General features: G+C 41.3%; 1 long non-coding RNA gene across 1 annotated transcript in view; it reads right to left on the reverse strand.

Moving 5' to 3' along the window:
- Nucleotides 1–3741: 3741 nt before the first annotated feature.
- The window catches only part of LOC138955037 (uncharacterized), a 71064-nt gene continuing 58091 nt past the window's right edge, over nt 3742–16714 (reverse strand). Inside the window, exon 3 of the long non-coding RNA XR_011452067.1 lies at nt 3742–3848. This is a non-coding gene — a long non-coding RNA (uncharacterized lncRNA). The remainder of the gene's footprint in view (nt 3849–16714) is intronic.

The raw sequence follows: 16714 nt of genomic DNA on the forward strand, positions 1-16714 counted from the left end.
TTTCAGGAAACTGGATATCTTCTTACTTTTCAAAGAATGCATTGGAACCGAAAGTAGAAAACGACAACGGGACTTAAATATATTTTCTTTCTGAAGGTTATGCAGACGGAAACATAACATGGCGTACTACCCTTCAGCATCCTAATGTTGATGTTTTTTCAATACACCACTGCACACCCGTCGTGTGTTTCGTTCCACTGACCTACATTCAAGTAGCTGACATTCTGTTCAGTGCAGTCATACCGAGCGTTCTACCACTGACAACTGACGGCACACAGTGACACACGCAATACACAGACCAGCGCTGTCGTTTCGATAGTTCGACACACACACAAATCATCATCATCATTCACTGAACACTGTCCAGACTGTGGTGGTCAAAAGACAGAAAGGGTTACCTGTCAGGTGTCAGCAGGGATGGTTTGATTTTTTGCTCGCTGCTCTCAGTAACTTGAAACACCGAGTGTCGTCAATACGGAAGTGAATGAGCGGTCCACGGGAGGTAACTCTGTGCAGTCGTGTTGCACTGTGATTATCTGCGGCTGTAGTTCCACAGGCGCCAGACACAGCGAGAGTAGCTTCGTTCTGTCCTTCTGTCTTATGGACTGTCTGTCACTGCACAGCGCAGGGTGGGGAATTGTGTGTGAGATGGTGGTGGTGTCAGAGTGAGATGTCATATAGGTTTTAACGTGAGCGTGGTGGTGTCAGAGTGAGATGTCATATAGGTTTTAACGTGAGCCGCGTGGTGGTGTCAGAGTGAGATGTCATATAGGTTTCAACGTGAGCGTGGTGGTGTCAGAGTGAGATGTCATATAGGTTTTAACGTAAGCGTGGTGGTGTCAGAGTGAGATGTCATATAGGTTTTAACGTGAGCGTGGTGGTGTCAGAGTGAGATGTCATATAGGTTTTAACGTGAACGTGGTGGTGTCAGAGTGAGATGTCAAATAGGTTTTAACGTGAGCGTGGTGGTGTCAGAGTGAGATGTCATATAGGTTTTAACGTGAGAGTGGTGGTGTCAGAGTGAGATGTCATAATTATAGGTTTTAACGTGAGAGTGGTGGTGTCAGAGTGAGATGTCATAATTATAGGTTTTAACGTGAGAGTGGTGGTGTCAGAGTGAGATGTCATAATTATAGGTTTTAACGTGAGAGTGGTGGTGTCAGAGTGAGATGTCATAATTATAGGTTTTAACGTGAGCGTGGTGGTGTCAGAGTGAGATGTCATATAGGTTTAACGTGAGAGTGGTGGTGTCAGAGTGAGATGTCATATAGGTTTAACGTGAGCGTGGTGGTGTCAGAGTGAGATGTCATATAGGTTTCAACGTGAGAGTGATGGTGTCAGAGTGAGATGTTAGTTTGACGTTAAAGTAAGAGCGGTAGTAACAGAGTGAAATGTCACACTGGTGTCAAAGGGAGAGTGGGCCCTATCCTGCCTTGACTGTCACACACACACACACACACACACACACACACACACACACACACATAGTACACACACACACACACACACATACACACACAAACACGCACACACACAGACACACACACACAGACACACACACACACTAGGACACACACACACACAGACACACACACACACACTAGCACACACACATACACACACATACATACACACACACACGACACACACACACACACACACACACACATGCATACAAACACACACACACACACATACATACACACACGACACACACGCACACACACACACACACACACACACACACACACACAAACGCGCGTGCATGGTGGGTGGTGCCAACATGAGATGACACTGTGTGTGTGGTAAATGACCAGTGCAAGTGCGATGTGTCAGGCTGGTCTCAGGAAATGATGTATAAAAGCGGTGTTGCTGTGGTTTTATGTTTAAGTGTATCAGAATTGGATTTTGTGAAGAGTGACAGATGCTTATAGATAAACTGACAATGGCCTTACTTGCAATTAATATATTTGGGCGCTTGGTTGTGTAATGTGACTTGGTGACTCGTATAGCTTTAGATATCTTTGCTGAATCGGTATCGATCATCAGGAAGTATACACTGTTAACACACATTAATACGTTACAAACATCAATCAATCAGAACAGCAGTTTCGAAAGGCTAGGGTTGATTGAAGGAGAACTATAAGTTACATGTTATTGTAGAATGTAATGACTTATGGTGAAGAGTATGACATTCATGCTAATGCTTGGTGTGTTTTTTTGTGCAAACGTTGTTCGCGATAAGTTGTCCCTGGTAAAATCCAAATTAAAATCCGAATCTAAGGTTAATCAAACCAACACCCCCACCCCACCCCATCCACCAACCACCAAAGCGATGCCCTTTGCCCCCCCCCCCCCCCCCCCGCCCCTTCCCCCAACTCCCTCCTCTTCAAATAAAAGTCACATTCATCGTTAAGGGGTGGTCTGATGGTTCAACTGGCAGAACACTTGGTTGTCTTTCTCGGGTCACGGGTTTGAATCCAGGTGGGGCCGGACACGGGTCTACTTTCTGTGTTGACTTTGCGACAGTACCAAAACTAAAATGTTGACCCTAATATTCCAACTGCTGAGAAATGTGATAAAGTCGTGTGGATTTTTAAGATTTTCCACAACGAGGCATCTCCTTTCCTACAGTCTCTGATTAAAAAGTCAACAGATAGGTATGGTTCAAGTAAGGTACTTCCACCTTTACCCCGCTTTGACTTATTTCAGAATAGTTTAGCCTTTTCGGGATCATTAGTCTGGAATTCACTTCTGCATACTCTTAAAAGCACAACAACAAACCCGCTAAGCTACGGTGAGTGGTGCAAGAGGGAGGCAACCGCCGGATCCCTATCGCTGCGATGCAGAGTGACGAAAGGGGCACCAAAAACGCACAATCAGAAAAGTCACAAAGTAACAGCGTAGAAAGGAGCACAGCACGATACAGATAAAACACAGACAAGTATTGCACAGTTTCACAAGTTTCACAAATATCACAGGTTTCACAGTCAACAGTTACTGTAGCACAGACTTATTTTCACAGAATAGCCCACAACCAACCACGGTCGATCAGTGACGCCTCAAAACCCGAACCCCCAAAGCCGAAAGGGTATTCATGATCATTCACAGGACAATTTTCGATTGTTTTTACCAATCACTATTTGGCTCCATCCGCAATATGGGAATGCATTACAGCGTGGTGCCTTCAAAATTTAGTTATTAGCATGAACGCAAAATAAATTAACCTGGGTAAATGTCGATTTTCCTTTCTATTTCTGCAAAACGTGGATATTTTTCAAATTTCAAGATAGTTGCAGTTTGTATTATTCACTCAATTTACTATCTCGTAATGTTTGACGGTAAAACGCTAGAAAAAGAAATCAGTCTTTTGTTCTACACCTCTACGTTCGCTTCATATCTCAGTTCTCAATCAATCAATCAACCTTCCATCCATCCATCCACCCATCCATCCATCCATCCGTCGATCAGTAGCACTACTCATGCAGCCATTGATCATTCGGTTTTTGTATTGTATCGGACACTCCAAGATTGGTTTTCAACAGTACAACTGTATTTTTACAATCAATTTGTCAAAACAAGGATTGTCGCCTTTAATAATATCAAGAACAAAGCCAAAATAGATTCTCAAATTACACACATGTAATAAGTATGCTTCAACAGTGACAAAATATCAGACAAAAATCACTAAATCACTACTTTTGAAGATTAACCAGCACCTTAATCAAACAATCATGCAAACACTTCTTCAGCTGTTTAATTCCACAATCACAAACTCCATTGACAAGTCGTTTCCACAGAGATAGCACAAAACATCGGATACTACACATTCAAAGATTAATCAGCACCTTTAAAAACAATCATGCAACAATCATTTCAACATCTTAATTCCATGATCACAAACTCCATTGTCAAAGAGTGGCAAGCCGTTCCCACAGCGATAGCACAAAACAACGGATAGAAATCACAAAGTATATTATCAAAGATAAGCCAGCAGATTAAAACACGTATAACCGCGCAAATAGCAGCTAAAAGAAATTACCAAAACGTCAAGAAAACATTCGTATGCATAAAGTCGCATTAAGTCTCGTGCAAGCAAACAAGGCAAGACAAGGCAAGGCAAGGCAAGGCAAAGGATGTATTCAAGACCCCATTGGGGTACATACAAAAAACAGAAGAAAAAAAATGCAAACTGTTTTAACATATACATAAGCTCATTCCGATAGAAAAAAGTAAGGATTTCACAACTAAAAAATCGAAATTGACGGGTTATGACTAGCCTAGTATATGCATGTGTACATATCATTATGGAAACAAAAGAACAACTGACTACATCATTTCAAAATATCAGCTTCAATTAAAGATTTCTGTTAGAATACAATGTATAAAGTGAATTAAGCTGAACAACACTTTTTTCTTTGTTGTGGAATACAAAAGTTGGAACATAAGAATTGTAGGAGGCGGTCCATGAAAACGTAGCGACAGCAGGAGGAATGCAAGCAGTGTTGGTGCTGACGACGACGACGACGACAACGCTGATAGAAAAATAATAAAAAGTTGTTTGATGATGACGCTGATGATCACGATGTTGATCATTATAGTAATAATTATGACTGAAAGCGCTAATCTTTACCACGTTCGACAAGTTATCCACAAAGTGATCATCATCGTAATGAAAAACAGCACTTGATACCAAGTGGCATTTCACGCTGAACCCATGACGTCAGAGGGGCGACACTGATGACGTGGTGCAGAGTACACAGAGTGGTGGCGGTGTGGATCAGGCCAGGTCCAGATCATAGAAGCGCCCATACAGTGACAGCCTTCACGGCCACTCAAGTGAATATTTTTTAAATATTAAAATAGTTGCACTGTGTATTATTCACTCACTTTACTATCTCGTAATTGTTGACGGTAAAACGCTAGAAAAAAAATCAGTCTTTTGTTCTGCACCTTTACGTTCGTTTAATGTCTCATTTCTCAATCAATCAACTTTCCATCTATCCATCTAACCATCCATCCATCCGTCTCAGCCATTGAGCATTCGTTTCTTTTATTGTATCAAACACTCCAAGATAGGTTCTCAACAATACAATTGTATTTCTACAATATATTCATCAAAACAAAAACTGTAGCATATTAGAATATTAAGAACACAATTGAACAAAAAATCTATACACAGATTACACACTCGCAATGAGTATATTTCCACAGCGATATTACAAAATATTGGATATAATTCACTAAAGATACTTTCGAAGATTAACCAGCACCTTAATTAAACAATCATGCAAACATCACTTCAGCATTTTAATTCCATAATCACGAACTCCATTGTTTAAGATAGACAAGCCGTTTCCACAGCGATAGCACACAACATTGAATAGAAATCAGTCATATACTTTCAAAGATTAATCAATGCAACAATCAGTTCAACACGTACCTTGATTCCATAATCACAAACTCCATTGTCAAAGACTGGTAAGCCGTTCCCACAGCGATAGCACAAAACAACGGATAGACATCACAACATATATTATCAAAGACAAGCCAGCATATTAAAACAAGTACAACCGCGCAAATTATCAGTAAAACATCCTCATCCCAAAGTTCGAATTACACTTTCTCATACTGACCAGCAGCTCAGAAAACAATCACTAAAACGTCAAGAAAACAATTGTATGCATTAAAGGCACAGTAAGCCTCCCGTAAACCACCACAGAGCTCCCCGAGCGTCTACATACCGTACAAGCATACTTCCATTTGAACGCTCACCGAACGGGAACATCCTGGCTGCTTTCTGTCGAGCGCGAGACATTTTCAAAGAATTCATTTTCGTGGACTTAGTCTTTACCAACAATGGCGCCTCGTTTTGGTGCTGGACGGCTGTTATGAATCTTCAACTTACCGGAAATCACGCCCGGACAGTAAGCCTCCCGTAAACCATCACAGATACTGTCAGGCTTTTACACACAGTACAAACACCCTTCCATTTGAACGCTCACGAAACGGGAACATCCTAGGTGCCCAACGTAAAGAGCGAGCAATTTTTAAAGAATTAATTTTGCAGATTGTCAAAAATGAGTTACTTCCCTTCGGGTCTCATTCAGAAAAGCCCGGAAGCAGGGTCACGCAAGGGTCGTAGCAGACGACGGTTTATCAGTACATATCGCCGTTCCTCTCAACAGTCAAAAGCCATCGCTAGAGTTCTTGTGAACCACAGCCGTTTGTTTCGTGCATAAAAACGTGCTATTGTAGATAAGCTCACATCGAGTGACTAACTGACGACTACATGGTGAAAAAGGGAAACTGGATCACACGGGTTCACGATGGCTCAGGGGTAAGATAAACCACGCAAAAATAAATTCTTTGAAAATTGTTCGCTCTTTACGGAGGGCACCTAGGATGTTCTCAATCGGTGAGTGTTTAAATGAAAGGGTGTTTGTACTGTGTGTAAAAGCCTGACCGTATCTGTGATGGTTTACGGGAGGCTTACTGTGCCTTTAAGTCGCTGGACTGTGTTCTCTACAGTCTCTGATAGCACCTTGCCAGCAAACCAGCAACACAGTCTTGCTACCATCAACAACATCAGGAGGCGGTACAAGAAAACAATAGCGACAGCAGAAGCACATAATGACAACAGGAGCAATGTCGGTGGTGTTAGTGTCGACGACGACAACAACGACGACAACAACGACGGCATAAGAGAAAAATAAGTGAAAAATAACGCGAAGTTGTTCGATGATCACGCCGACAAAAACAACAAGTCGCGTAAGGCGAAAATACAACATTTAGTCAAGCTTAGTCGAACTCACAGAATGAAACTGAACGCATTGCATTTTTTTTCGCAAGACCGTACACTCGTAGCATCGTCTGTCCACCGCTCGTGGCAAAGGCAGTGAAATTAACAATCCAGAAAAGCGCGGTAGCGGTTGCGCTGAGGAGGATAGCACGCTTTTCTATATCTCTATTCTTTTTAAATCTCTGAACGTGTTTTTAATCCAAACATATCATGAATATCTATATGTTTTTGGAATCAGGAACGGACAAGGAATAAGATGAAATTGTTTTTAATCATAATTTTTATATTTTTAATTTTCAGAGCTTGTTTTTAATCCGAATATAACATATTTATATGTTTTTGGAATCAGAAACCGATGAAGAATACGATAAACGTAATTTTAGAACGTTTTATAAAAAAAAATGTAATTAACATTTTCAGTTTTGTAATGACCAAAGTCATTAATTAATTGTTAAGCCTCCAAGCTGAAATGCAATACCAAAGTCCGGCCTTTGTCGAAGATTGCTTGGCCAAAATTTCAATCAATTTGATTGAAAAATGAGGGTGTGACAGTGCCGCCTCAACTTTTACAAAATGCCGGATATGACGTCATCAAAGACATTTATCAAAAGAATGAAAAAAACGTCTGGGGATATCATACCCAGGAACACACACACACACACACACACACACACACACACACACACACACACACATACACCACGACCCTCGTCTCGATTCCCCCCTCTATGTTAAAACATTTTAGTCAAAACTTGACTAAATGCAAAAATGATACTAGTAGTAGCATTGATAATTATGATTGAAAGCGCTAATCATAACGTTCGACAAGTTCCTCACAAAGTGATCATCATAGTAATGAAGAACAGCACTGGATACCGGCCCAATTGTATGTTACACTGAAGCCATGACGTCAGACAGGCGATATGACGCGGTGCAGAGTACACAGAGTGGTGGCGGTGTGGATCAGGCCAGGTCCAGGTCATAGCAGCGCCCAGCTCCCATACGGTACCAGAGTTCACAGCCACTGTCCCACCGGACTTTCACAAAGCCTTGACCATGTCCTACTTCCCATGAAGGGAACGCCGTCACCGTGCCCAGTCCTCTCCCGTCCTGCACACAGTACACACTGCTCACTGCTCTGTTGGGTCACACGTGGGGGTGGTGGGGGTGGGAGGGATATGGAGGAGTTCGGGTGTGCAGGGGGTGCCAGGTTTAACAGATTGGGTAGCGAAAGGAGAACACTCTGGACACTCTATGTCTCTGTTTGTCACACCGGCCATGATAGCTTGTTCTCACACTCTCAGGATTCCCAACTCTTCGGCAAACTTGAACTGAAAGCAGACAGTGGAAAGGAACAATAAGCACAGGATAGCATAACGTGGATTTCGTCACGTGTACACTGACAAATAAGACAAAAGAACAGGACAAGATTGACGTTTGGCACCGTTTTTATAACATACGAACAAACACAGAAGAAGAAAGATAGGACAGAAAGAAAGAAGTTCTTTCAAGAAAAGTATAGACGAGATGAAGACTTCACTTACACAAGAAGGATGTACACTCTTTATGAAGACAACACGCGCAAAACATAGTGCATATTACAGTTATAAGACAAGAACAGAATCAACACACAAACTCTCAGACACAAAACATGCAAACCTATTCAGTCAAACCACATGCAGGCCACAGGCACATTATGAAGAATACCAACCACATTGAGATTGTACAGACACAATACAAAAGGATACACACCACAGGCTGGTACAAAACTGTTAAAACACAGAGTGTACCAGATTTCCACGAGGTTTTTTTTAAATATTGAACTGCGAGCGAAAGCGAGCTGTTCACTATTTGAAAAAGCAACGAGTGTAAATCTGGTACGACACAGCAAGCCATGTAGTATTCTGTTTATCCTACATACTGTACTTACGTGTATTTTACTGAAAATGTTCTGCAGTCGAGGCAGCTAAAATGAAAACGCTTGTTTTGGAACCTCGATCTCTTCCGCAGACTCATTACAGAAAAAAATCAATGCTGACACATTTTGTTGTTGGTATATTCCCATATCTTTAAAAGGCACTACCGTCCAGTGATAGCTGTTTCGGATTTCTTTACTAAAGTAGTAAATGGTGAGCGACATTTGAGGTTTGAATATTAAGTCCTTCTCTAAACATTCCTTTACCCTCTGCAGTAACAGTCCACAGATACTGAAAAGTCTGTGTTAAAATCAAATCAAGAAAAGACCAAAAGACAAACGATTAAAGAAAAAAACGTATTTTTGATCGATAAACAGAAACAAATTTGAACAGAATGGATGTAAGAGCAAGTTAAATGAAAATACATTACCCGGCCACGATCTTGCCAGTTATTCTCTCTTTTCTAATGTCGATATACAGTATAAACCAAAACAAAAGATCTAGGTATGTGAGCAAGTTAAACGAAAATACTTTATTCAATACTACCCATCCACTATCTTGTCAGTTATACTCACTTTTTTTAATATGTCCAAATTCTTTGAAATCTATTACATCTTCCAGGACTCTGAAATACATTGATCTTTTGAATTTCCTTTCGGTAATCTAAAAACGTTGATTTCCCGGAAACTGGAAACATTCTTACTTTTCGAAGAATGCATGGAAACCGAAAGTAGGAACAAGTCGCGTAAGGCGAAATTACTACATTTAGTCAAGCTGTGGAACTCACAGAATGAAACTGAACGCACTGCATTTTTTCACTATGACCGTAGTCCGCCGCTCGTGCAAAAGACAGTGAAATTAACGAGCCTGTTTAGCGCGGTAGTGGTTGCGCTGTGCTGCATAGCACGCTTTTCTGTACCTCTCTTCGTTTTAACTTTCTGAGCGTGTTTTTAATCCAAACATATCATATCTATATGTTTTTGGAATCAGGAACCGACACGGAATAAGATGAAATTGTTTTTAAATCGATTTTGGAAATTTAATTTTAATCATAATGTTTATATTTTTAATTTTCAGAGCTTGTTTTTAATCCGAATATAACATATTTATATGTTTTTGGAATCAGAAAAGGATGAAGAATAAGATGAACGTAATTTTGGATCATTTTATAAAATATAATTTTGATTACAATTTTCAGATTTTTAATGACCAAAGTCATCAATTAATTTTTAAGCCTCCAAGCTGAAATGCAATACCAAAGTCCGGCCTTTGTCGAAGATTGCTTGGCCAAACTTTCAATCAATTTTATTAAAAAAATGAGGGTGTGACAGTACCGGCCGCCTCAAATTTTACAAAAACCCGGATAATTATGACGTCATCAAAGGTATTTATCGAAAAAAAGAAAAAAATGTCTGGGCATATCATACCTAGGAACTCTCATGTACAATTTCATAAAGATCGGTCCAGTAGTTTACTCTGAATCGCTCTACACACACACACACACACACACGCACAGACACACACATACACACACACACTGACACACACACACATATACACACACACGCACATACACACCACACACACACACACACACACGCACAGACACACACATACACACACACACACACACACACTGACACACACACACATATACACACACACGCACATACACACCACACACACACACACACTCACTGAATACTCCGCAATATTAACACAGAGAAACTTTCTACGCCTCTGTTTATTATGTGAATTGTGCAATACTCCAATGACTCGCTCTGGTAAATAAAATGTTTCGGTTTTCCCGCATTACTCGGCTAAGTTATTTCTTAACTACGGATATTACCCGCTGTTTTTGAAGTAGATTTCACAACACAATCCTACGGGTCAATCCGGTTCGAGAGGATCGGGAGAGAGACAGAGACACAGGCAGAGAAGCAGAGAGAGACACCCATATAAAGATCGAGATAGACAGAGAACGAGAATGAGAGAGAGAGAGAGACACACAAACACACACAAACACACACGCACACACACACACACACACACACACACACACACACCCACACCCACACACACACCACGACCCTCGTCTCGATTCCCCCTCTATGTTAAAACATTTAGTCAAAACTTGACTAAATGTAAAAACGGGACTGTCATAATTATTCTCTTTTCGAAGGTTATATCAGAGAAACATAACATAGCGAGCTACACTTTGGCATACACATGTTTTTTTTCAATACACAACTGTTCAAGTTACACCCGTCTTGCCTTTCATTCCACTAACCTACATTCAAGTAGCTGACATCCTGTTCAGTGCAGTCATACCGATGACAACTGACGCAGTGACGGCACACAGTGACACACGCAATACACATACCAGCGCTGTCGTCTCGATAGTTCGACACAGACACAAATCATCATCATCATTCACTGAACACTGTCCAGACTGTGGTGGTCAAAAGACAGAAAGGGTTACCTGTCAGGTGTCAGCAGGGATCAGGGCCGGACTACCGGGGGGGTTATGGGGGTTGCGCAACCCCCCCCTAGCCTGAACATGTACCTTACTTATTTAAAACATTTTTTATTATTGCTTATTTTATGTCGTTTCATGCAAGGAGCGACCATTTTCTTATCTCAGAATATGACCTAACCATCAGCTTCAGGGGGCTTCGTCCCCTGACCCCCACATGGGGCTCTGCCCCTTGACCCCGCCCAGGGGCGGACGAGGGGGGGGGGGGGGTTCTAGGGTTTCCGGACCCACCTTATAAATATAAAAATATTGAATGAGGTATGCATTTCTTTATTTTACATTGAGTTTCAATTTTGGGGGTTATAATCAGTGACAAAATCTGCTGCCTGAAACTGGAAATGATCATCCTCAGAATGCACCAGATTGCATCATTTTGCATCCTTTTTTTCAAAATTTTCAGGGGGGGCATGCCCCCGGACCCCCCTAGCAAGCTAGGCGCTTCGCGCCGTCGGCTCCGCGCTTCGCGCCTTCACACCCATATCTTCACAATATACTTTTGAACCCCCCCCCCCCCATAAAATGAACTGATCCCCCTGGACCACCTCTAGCAACCCCCCCCCCTCCTCTTAGCCTAGTCCGGCCCTGGGGATGGTTTGATTTGCTCGCTGCTCTCAACACAACACGCAGTGTCGTCAATGCGGAAGTGAATGGGTGATGGACGGTCTGTCACTGCACAGAGCAGGGTGGGGTGGGGTATGGTGTGTGAGAGTGGTGGTGGTGTCAGAGTCAAAGGATTTCATATTGGTGTCAACGTGAGAGTGGTGGTGGCAGAGTGAGATGATAGTTTGGTGTCAAAGTAAGATTGCTGGGTAGGCTACCCTATCTTGCTCAGGCTGTCACACACACAAACACACACACACACACGCGCGCATGGTGGGTGGTGCCACAATGAGATGCCAGTGTGTGTGTGTGTGTGTGTGTGTGTGTGTGTGTGTGTGTGTGAGGTACCTACCAGTGCAAGTGTGATGACAGTGCAAGTGTGATGTGTCAGGCTGTTGCAAGGAAAGTAATACATTCAGGGTGTAATCATGAAGCGGTTTTGCTGCGTGTGTTTAAAAAAAATGTTTCAGTGTTTAAAGTGTTTAGACAATGGCCTTAGTTGCAATCAATATATTGGGTCGCCGGGTTGTGTAATGTTACTGGGTGACTGTTTCCTTTAGATCACTGGATGTGTTGGGTGCACGTTCAAAAGTCGATTTTTATTTTTAGTATGTATCTTCGCTGAAAGAGGCTTTAGGGCAAACAGTACAGGTTCTGCAGTATCAAATGTCAACACAGAATAGCGCTATGATGTCAGAAAAACACAAGTTCACTCTAAAATCAAACAAACCCAATATAATTATACAAACATATTTAACCAAGCTTCTAAACAACCTAGTTGTTGTGTAAAAGATAACAGGATCTATCACTCCAACAGGGGGACGTTACCGCTAGGGGAGAGGGGGGCAGGGGGGGGGGGGGGGGTGGGGGGGGGGACGTAAACAAACCCGCTACGATGAGTGGTGCAAGGGAGGCAACCGCCGGATCCCTATCACTGTGATGCAGAGTGACGAAAGGGGCACCACAAAACGCACAGTCACTAATGTCACAGAGTAACAGCGTAGAAAGGAGCACAGCACCATACAGATAAAGCACAGACAAGTATTGCACAGTTTCACAAGTTTCACAAATATCACAGGTTTCACAGTCAACAGTATCACAGACTTATTTTCACAGAATAGCCCACAACCAACAACGGTCGATCAGTGACGCCTCAAAACCCGAACCCCCAAAGCCGAAAGGGTATTCATGATCATTCACAGGACAATTTTCAATTGGTCAGTTTTACCAATCACTATTTGGCTCCGTCCGAAATATGGGAATGCAATACAGCGTGGTGCCTTCAAAATTCAGTTATTAGCATGAACGCAAAATTAACCGGTTAATGTCGAGTTGTGAGTCTTTCTTTTTCTGCAAAAAAGTGGATATATTTAGAATATTAACACAGTTGCACTGTGTATTATTCAACCACACTACTTTCTCGTATTTGTGGACGGTAAAAACGCTAAAATAAGAAATCAGCCTTTTGTTCTACACCTTTACGTTCGCTTCATGTCTCAATGCTCGATCAATCAATCAACCTTCCATCCATCCAACCATCCATCAATCCAACCATCCATCTATCCATCAGTTGCACTACTCAGGCATTTTATCATTTGTTTTGCTTATTGTACCGAACACTCCAAGATTGGTTTTCAACAATACAATTTTATTTCTACAATCTATCTGTCAAAACAAGAATTATCGCCTTTTAGAAAAGCCAGAACAAAGTTGAACAATATAGAGACGCAATACCTATGCTTCCAACGTGATACTACACAATATTGGATAGAAATCACTAATATACTTTCAAAGATTAATCAGCACCTTTAAAAACAATCATGCAACAATCAGTTCAACATCTTAATTCCATGATCACAAACTCCATTGTCAAAGAGTGGCAAGCCGTTCCCACAGCGATAGCACAAAACAACGGATAGAAATCACAAAGTATATTATCAAAGATAAGCCAGCAGATTAAAACAAGTATAACCGCGCAAATAGCAGCTAAAAGAAATTACTAAAACGTCAAGAAAACATTCGTATGCATTAAGTCGCTGGACTGTGTTCTTAATAAATCTCGTGCAAGCAAACAAGGCAAGGCAAGGCAAAGGATGTGTTCAAGACCCTTTGGGGTACATAAAAAAACAGAACAAAAAAGATAGAAAAAAAAGAAGATTTCACAACTAAAAAATCGAAATTGACGGGTTAAAACTAGCCTATAATACGCATCTGTACATATCATTATGGAAACAAAAGAACAACTGACTACATCATTTCAAAATATCAGCTTCAATTAAGAATTCTGTTAAAATACAATGTATCAAGTGAATTAAGCTTAACAACACTTTTTTCTTTGTTGTGTCTTTCTTTCTTTCTTTATTTGGTGTTTAACGTCGTTTTCAACCACGAAGGTTATATCGCGACGAGGAAAAGGGGGGAGATGGGATAGGGGAAAGGGGGGAGATGGGATAGAGCCACTTGTTAAGTGTTTCTTGTTTACAAAAGCACTAATCAAAAAATTGCTCCAGGGGCTTGCAACGTAGTACAATATATGACCTTACTGCGAGAGTGCAAGTTTCCAGTACAAAGGACTAAACATTTCTTACATACTGCTTGACTAAAATCTTTACAAACATTGACTATATTCTATACAAGAACCACTTAACAAGGGTTAAAGGAGAAACAGAATCCGTTAGTCGCCTCATACGACATGCGGGGTGCAGAGAAATAAGGATGTGGAAAAGAAGACTTTTGGTAAGTGAAATAAAGGTGATGGATCCAGTCAGGTAGAAATAAGACAACAAGAAAAGAATTGGAAAACTGCAGGGAATAGTAGGGAGAGTTTTCTTGGAAGGAAATATAGGTGAAAGGACTGGTAAGGCAGAAATAAGACAAAAGAAGAGAAGAAACAGAACCGTTAGTCGCCTCTTACGACATGCTGGTTAGCATCGGGTAAATTCTTTCTAGTCCCAACCAATATGGGACTCCCCCTAACCCGCGGGGGGTTTCTTTGTTGTGGAATACAAAAGTTGGAACATAAGAATTGTAGGAGGCGGTACATGAAAAAGTAGCGACAGCAGGAGGAATGTAAACAGTGTTGGTGCTGACGACGACGACGACAACAACAACGACAACGCTGGCAGAAAAATAATAAAAAGTTGTTCGATGATGACGCTGACGATCACGATGTTGATCATTATAGTAATAATTATGACTGAAAGCGCTAATCTTTATCACGTTCGAAAAGTTATCCACAAAGTGATACTTTCCAAGATTAACCAGCACCTTAATGAAGCAATCAGGCAAACATTACTTCAACATTTTAATTCCATAATCACGAACTCCATTGTCTAAGACTGACAAGCCGTTGCCACAGAGATAGCACAAAACATTGGATAATTTCCGTTCAAAGATTAAGCAACACCTTTCAAAACAATCATGCAACAATAAGTTAAACATCTTAATTCCATGATCACAAACTCCATTGTCAAAGAGTGGCAAGCCGTTCCCACAGCGATAGCACAAAACAACGGATAGACATCACAACATATATTATCAAAGACAAGCCAGCAGATTAAAACAAGGACAACCGCGCAAATTATCAGTAAAACCTCATCATCACAACGTTCGAATTACACTTTCTCACACTGACCAGCAGCTCAGAAAACAATCACTAAAACGTCAAGAAAACAATTTTATCCTACATACGTGAGAGAGACACCCGTGAGATAATAATCGTTCAAATCACACGTGTGTATATCATGTAAATGAGGTCATGTCAAGCAAATCTGGCAGTCTGCAAGACATTTTGAGTAAAATACACGTTAGTACAGTATGTAGGATAAAAACTATATGGCTTGCTGTGTCGTCCCAGATTTACACTCGTTGCTTTTCCAAACAGTGAACAGATCGTTTTCGCTCGCAGTTCAATATTTAAAAAAACAACTCGTGTAAATCTGGGACGACACTGCAAGCCATGTAGTATTCTCTATGTATGCATCAAGTCGCTGGACTGTGTTCTCTACAGTCTCTGATAGCACCTTGCCAGCAAACCAGCAATACAGTCTTGCTACCATCAACAACACCAGGAGGCGGTACATGAAAACAATAGCAACAGCAGAAGCACATAATGACAACAGGATCGAGGAATGTCGGTAGTGTTGGTGCCGACGACGACGACGACGACAACAACAACGACGATGACAGAAACATAATAACAAGTTGTTTGATGATGACGCTGACGATCACGATGATGATATATAGGTTACACACTCCGAGTTCTGAATATCGTGCATATTTTCCCTGAGGTCGATTTTCAGGTATTACCGATCGCGAGCCTCTGGTTTGAGAGTTGAGAGTGTTAGCTGTGTATGTTTGTATATGTCACGGTAGAGACGAAGATCTGGTAGAAACGTCGTTTCTACCGGTAGAGACGAGGATCGTCGTTTCTACCAGTAGAAACGACGTTTCTACCGGTAGAAACGAAGAAATAATACACAAGAGTTTTTAAAACAGATGGTTGCGAGTTGAAAGCGAGAGAAACTTTGATCTTGTCATTAAAACCGCTGGTAAAAGTCACCTCACATAGCACAAATAATACACAAGTCTTTAAAACAGCTGGTAAAAGTCACCTCACATAGCACAAATAATACACAAGTCTTTAAAACAGCTGGTAAAAGTCACCTCACATAGCAAAAGTAATACACAAGGGAACTCTCTCCCTCCCTCTCTCCCCCCTGCCCTCCCCCACCACCATAATCAACGTGAAGCCTTAACAATTTGTAGAACTCTTCTTTTTGTTCCATTGTCAACAATCTTTAGCAACAATTAAAATAGCCGGCTATAAGAATGTTGAAGGTCTGTGGAATACTGTTTTCG

The sequence above is a fragment of the Littorina saxatilis genome, unplaced genomic scaffold, assembly GCF_037325665.1.
Source record: "Littorina saxatilis isolate snail1 unplaced genomic scaffold, US_GU_Lsax_2.0 scaffold_87, whole genome shotgun sequence".
Taxonomy (NCBI): Eukaryota; Metazoa; Mollusca; class Gastropoda; order Littorinimorpha; family Littorinidae; genus Littorina; species Littorina saxatilis.